The sequence below is a fragment of the Alligator sinensis genome, unplaced genomic scaffold (genome assembly GCF_000455745.1).
Source record: "Alligator sinensis unplaced genomic scaffold, ASM45574v1 scaffold59_3, whole genome shotgun sequence".
Taxonomy (NCBI): Eukaryota; Metazoa; Chordata; order Crocodylia; family Alligatoridae; genus Alligator; species Alligator sinensis.
The window spans coordinates 635,422-641,421 of NW_005842856.1; positions in this window are offsets into that span (position 1 = coordinate 635,422).

Genomic DNA, 6,000 nt, shown 5'->3' on the forward strand with positions numbered 1-6,000 from the left:
TCCTCTTTGTCTGGCTTTACCTTCTGCACCTCGGGAAAGTGAGGCACAGTGATGCAGCATGTGCAGTGGTGAGATTGCCTGTGGCCCAGGGCATCTGAGCGGAGTAAGGCACTAAGGGAACTTGGGTGAAGATGGGCTCCTGGGCATGTGGTGCAGTAGTGGGGTACCGGGTATATGGTGCTGCAGGGGGGAGCATGCACTGCGTGGCAATGAGGGATCTGTGGCCCCTAGGATGCATCCCATGGGATGTACAGTTGGGCAGCTCTGATGTAATGCGTTCTTACCAGATTTGATGCTCTATTACATTACCTGTTCTGTTTTCCTGAACAGGGACCGGGATATCCCACCTACCAGAGGTAGGGACAGTCTTGGGGATAGCTCTATCAAGCCTTTACTCAGTGCAGATGTAGTTCAGGATCTTCTGGAAGGGCTAGACATTTTTAAATCTGCAGGTCCAGATGCCCTCCACCCAAGGGCGTTGAGGGAGCTGGCAGGGGTCATCGGGGAGCCTTTGGCCCGGCTGTATGAGCATTCATGGTCATTTGGCCAGGTGCCAGGGGATTGGAAACTGGCTAATGTGGCCCCAATTTTTAAGAAGGGGGGGGAAGGAGGACTCAAGTAATTATAAGCCTGTAAGCCTCACCTCGGTGCTCGGGAAGCTCTTGGAGAGGATCATCAAGGAGCATAACTGGGGGGGGCCTGCAGGGGAGATCATGCTCAGGGGCAATCAGCATGGCTTCACCAAAGGCAGTTCCTGCCAGACCAACCCGATTGCCTTTTACGACCAAGTAAGTAAATCCTTGGATGATGGTGTCTCTGTGGACATAGTGTCAAAGGCCTTCTTAAAGTCTAGAAAGACTCTCTCTCACCCCATACTCATCAATAAATTAAGTAACTGCGGCATTGATGCCTGCACAGTTGGATGGGTAAAAAATTGGCTGATGGGGTGCAGCCAGAGAGTAGTGGTGGACGGGTTGTACTCAACCTGGCGAGATGTGAGCAGTGGGGTACCCCAGGGCTCGGTCCTCGGGTCCGCACTGTTTAACATCTTCATCAGCGACTTGGACGAGGGGGTGGAAAGCATGCTGTCCAAGTTTCCTGATGACATTAAGATGTGGGGAGAGGCGGACACACTTGAAGGGAGAGAAGAGGCTGCAACTAGATTTAGACAGATGGCAAAAAGTGGGCAGATGAGAACAGGATGGGGTGCAACTTAGACAAATGCAGGGCACTGCACCTTCGGAGAAGAAATCCACAGCATACATACAGGCTGGGGAGTTCCTTTCTTGAAAGCACAGAGGCGGAATGGGATCTCAGAGTACATTTTCCGGCTTTTCCGGCTCTCCAGACCCCGATCCGGGCCCCCGGTGTCCATTGTCGTGGTTTTCTGGCTCTCTGGCACCCGATCCAGGTCCCCGGAGTCAGTTTTCCGGGTGTTCTGGATCTGTGGACCCAGATCAAGACCCCCGGAGTCCCTTTTTCGGATTTTCCGGCTCTCCGGACCCTGATTAAGGCCCCTGGAGTCTGGTTTTGGGGCACTCCAGACCTGGATCCAGGCCCCCGGACCCCGGTTTCCGGGTTTTCCAGCTCTCCAGAACCCTATACGAGCCCCCAAGTCCATTTCCTGGGTTTTCCGCCTCTCCGGACCTGAATCCGGGCCCCCGGAGTCAGTTTTCCATTTTTTCGGCTATTCAAACCCAGATCCGGGGCCCGGGAGACTGTTTTCCAGCTCTCCGGACCCCGATCTGGGACCCTGGACTCCGTTTACTGGGTCAACATAGGAACCAAAAAACCGGGGCCCCGTTTTCAACGGGACCCATTTAAGCGCAACACTGGGGGTAGGAACCAAAAAACTGGGGTATGAAATATAAAACCGGGGCCCCGTTATTGGGGGGAACCATTTAAGAGCAACACCGAGTGTAGGAACCAAAAAACAGGGGTAGGAACCAAAAAATCGGGGCTCCGTTTCCGGGGGAACCCATTGAAGCACAACACTGGGGGCAGGAACCAAAAAACGGGGGTAGGAAAAAAAAACGGGGGTACAAAACAAAAAAACGGGGCCCCGTTTTTTGGGGGGACGCATTTAAGCATGACACCGGGGGTAGGAACCAAAAAACGGGGCTAGGAACCAAAGAAACCAGGCCCCGTTTCAGGGGGGACCCAATGAAACGCGACACCGGGGGTAGGAACCAAAAAACGGGGGTAGGAACCCATAAAACGGGGCGCTGTTTCCGGGTGGAACCATTGAAGCGCGACACCGGGGGTAGGAACCAAAAAACGGGGGTGGGAACCAAAAAAACAGGGCCCCGTTTCCGGGGGGGACCCATTTAAGCAAGAAATGGGGGTAAGAACCCAAAAACCGGGGCCCCGTTTTTGTGGGGAGCCATTTAAGCGCGACACCGGGTGTAGGAACCAAAAAACGGGGCTAGGAACGAAAAAAACGGGGCCCCGTTTCCGGGGAGACCCATTTAAGCGTGAGACCGGGGGTAGGAACCAAAAAACGGGAGTTGGAACCAAAACAATGGGGCCCCGTTTCCAGGGGGACCAATTTAAGTGCGACACCGGCGGTAGGAACCAAAAAACGGGGGTTGGAACCAAAACAATGGGGCCCCGTTTCCAGGGGGACCAATTTAAGTGCGACACCGGCGGTAGGAACCAAAAAACGGGGGTAGGAACCCAAAAAACGGGGCCCCCTTTCCTGGGAGGACCCATTTATGCACGACACCGGGGGTTGGAACTAAAAAACGGGGTTAGTAACGAAAAAAATGGGGCCCTGTTTCCCGGGGGACCCATTTAAGCGCGACAGCGGGGTTAGGAACCAAAAAACGGGGGTAGGAACCCAAAAAACGGGGCCCCGTTTCCTGGGAGACCCATTTAAGTGCAACACCGGGGGTGGGAACCAAAAAACGGGGGTAGGAACCCAAAAAAACGGGGCCCCGTTTCTGGGGGGACACATTTATCGCGTCACCGGGGGTAGGAAAAAAAAACAGGGTTAGGAACCCAACAAACGGGGCCCCGTTTCCAGGGGGACCCATGTACGCGCGACACTGGAGGTAGGAACCAAAAAACGGGGGTAGGAAAGCAAAAAAGGGGCCCAGTTTCCCGGGGGGCCCCATTTCAGCGCGACACCGGGGTAGTTATCAAGAAACGGGGGTAGGAACGAAAAAAACAGGGCCCCATTTCCGGGGGGACCCATTTAAGCGCGGCACCGGGGGTAGGAACCAAAAAACGGGGGTAGGAACCGAAAAAACGGGGCCACCTTTCCCGGGGGCGACCCATTTAAGCGCAACACCGGGGTAGAAACCAAAAAACGGGCGTAGGAACCAAAAAAACGGGGCCCTTTTCCCCAGGACGACCGATTTAAGCGGACACCGGGGGTAGGAACCAAAAAATGGGGCTAAGATCCAAAAAAACTGGCCCCCCTTCCCTGTGGGGACCAATTTAAGCGCGGCACCGGGGGTAGGAACTAAAACAGGGGGGTAGGAATTCAAAAAATGGGGCCCCGTTTCAGGGGGGACCCATTTAAGCGCGGCACCGGGGGTAGGAACCAAAAAACCAGGGAAGGAACCCAAAAAACGGCGTACCGTTTCCGGGGTGACCCATTTAATCGCGGTACCGGGGGTAGGAACCAGAAAACGGGGATAGGAAACCAAAAAATGGGGCTCCGTTTCCGGGGGGACCCATTTAAACACGACATCGGGGGTAGGAAACACAAAAAGGGGATAGGAACGCAACAAACGGGGCCCTCTTTCCCGGGGCGACCCATTCAGGCGTAACCACGGGGGTAGGAACCAAGAAACGGGGCCCCGTTTCCGGGAGGAACCATTTAAGCGCGAACCTGGGGTATGAACCAAAAAACGGGGGTAGGAACCCAAAAAACGGGGCCACGTTTCCCGGGGGGGACCCATTTTAGCGAGACACCGGGAGTAGGAACCAAAAACGGGAGTAGGAACCCAAAAAACTGGGCCCTGTTTCTGGGGGGAACTATTTAATCGCGACACAGGGGGAGGAAATAGAAAACGGGGGTAGGAAACCAGAAAATGGGGCCCCCTTTCCTGGGGGTATCCATTTAAGTGCGAAACCAAGGGTGGGAACTAAAAAACGGGGGTAGGAACTCAAAAAATGGGGCCCCCTTTCCTGGGGGGATCCATTTAAGCGAGAAACCGGGGGTAGGCACCAAAAAACGGGGGTAGGAACCCAAAAAATGGGGCCCCGTTTCCCGGGGGGACCATTTAAGCGAGACACTGGGGGTAGGAACCAAAAAACGGGGGTAGGAACCCAAAAAACGGGGCCCTATTTCCCAGGATGGACCTATTTAAGCGCGATACCGGGAGTAGGAAGCAAAAAACGGGGGAGGAACCCAGAAACTGGGGCCCCCTTTCCTAGAGGGACCAATTAAAGCGCGGCACCAGCGGTAGGAAACGAAAAACAGGGGTAGGAACCTAAAAAACGGGGGCCAGTTTTCCGTAGGGACCCATTTCAGCGCAACACCGGGGTAGGAACCATAAAACGGGGGTAAGAACCCAAAAAACGGGGCCCCGTTTCCGGGGGATCCATTTAAGCGCGGCACAAGGTGTAGGAACCAAAAAACGGGGTAGTAACTGAAAAAACGGGGCCCCGTTACCGGGGGACCCATTTAAGCGCGACACCAGGGGTAAGAACCATAAAAAGGTGGTAGAAACCCAAAAAACGGGGCCCCGTTTCTCGGGGACCCATTTAAGCGCGACAACGGGGGTAGAAAACTTTAAACGGGAGTAGGAATCCAAAAAACGGGGCCCCGTTTCCTGGGGGACATATTTAAGCGCGACACCGAGGGTAGGAACCAAAAAACGGGGGTAAGAACCAAATAAACGGGGCCCCAGTTCCTACCCCCGTTTTTTGTTTCCTACCCCTGGTGTCGCGCTTAAATGGGTCCCTCCGGGAACGGGGACCTGTTTTTTTGGTTCCTACCCCCGTGTTTTGGTTCCTACCCCTGATGTCGCGCTTAAATGGGTCCCCCCGGAAACGAGGCCCCGTTTTTTGGTTCCTACCCCCGTTTTCTGGTTCCTACCCCAGGTGTCGCACTTATATGGGTCCCCACGGAACCTGGGCCCTGTTTTTTTGTTCCTAACCCCGTTTTATGGTTCCTACCCCTGTTTTTTGGTTCCTAGCACTGGCGAGGCACTTAAATGGGTCCCCCCGGAAACGATGCCCTGTTTTTTTGGTTTCTACCCCGCTTTTTGGTTCCTACCCTCGGTGTCACGCTTAAACGGTTCCCCCTGGAAACGAGGCCCCGTTTTTTTGGTTCCTACCCCTGTTTTTTGTTTCCTACCCCCGGTGTCGCACTTAAATGGGTCCCCCTGAAAACGAGTTCCCGTTTTTTGGTTCCTACCCCCATTTTTTGGTTACTATCCCTGCTTCAGCGCTTATATTGGTCCAACCGGAAACGGGGACCCGTTGTTTTGGTTCCTATCCCCGGTGTCGCGCTTAAATGGTTCCCCCCGGAAATGAGGCCCGGTTTTTTTGGGTCCTACCCCCGTTTCTTGGTTCATACCCCCGGTGTGGTGCTTAAACGGGTCCCCAAGGAAATGAGGCCCCGTTTTTATGGTTTCTATCCCCTTTTTTTTGGTTCCTACCCCCCCGGTGCCGCACTTAAACGGGTCCCCCCGGAAACAAGGCCCCGTTTTTTTGGTTCCTACCCCCGTGGTTTGGTTTTTACCCCGGTGTCACGCTTTAATGGGTCCCCCCGGAAACGAGGCCCCGGTTTTTTGGTTCCACCCCTGGTTTTTTGGTTCCTACCCACAGTCTCGTGCTTAAATGGGTCCCCCCGGAAACGAGGCCCCATTTTTTTGGTTCCTACCCCCGTTTTTTGGTTCCTACCCCCGGTGTTGCGCTTAAATGGTTCCCACCGGGAACGAGGCCTTGTTTTTTTCGTTCCTCCCCCGTTTTTTGGTTCCTACCCCCCGTGTCGCGCGTAAATCGTTCCCCCAGGAAACGAGGCACCGTTTTTTGGTTCCTACC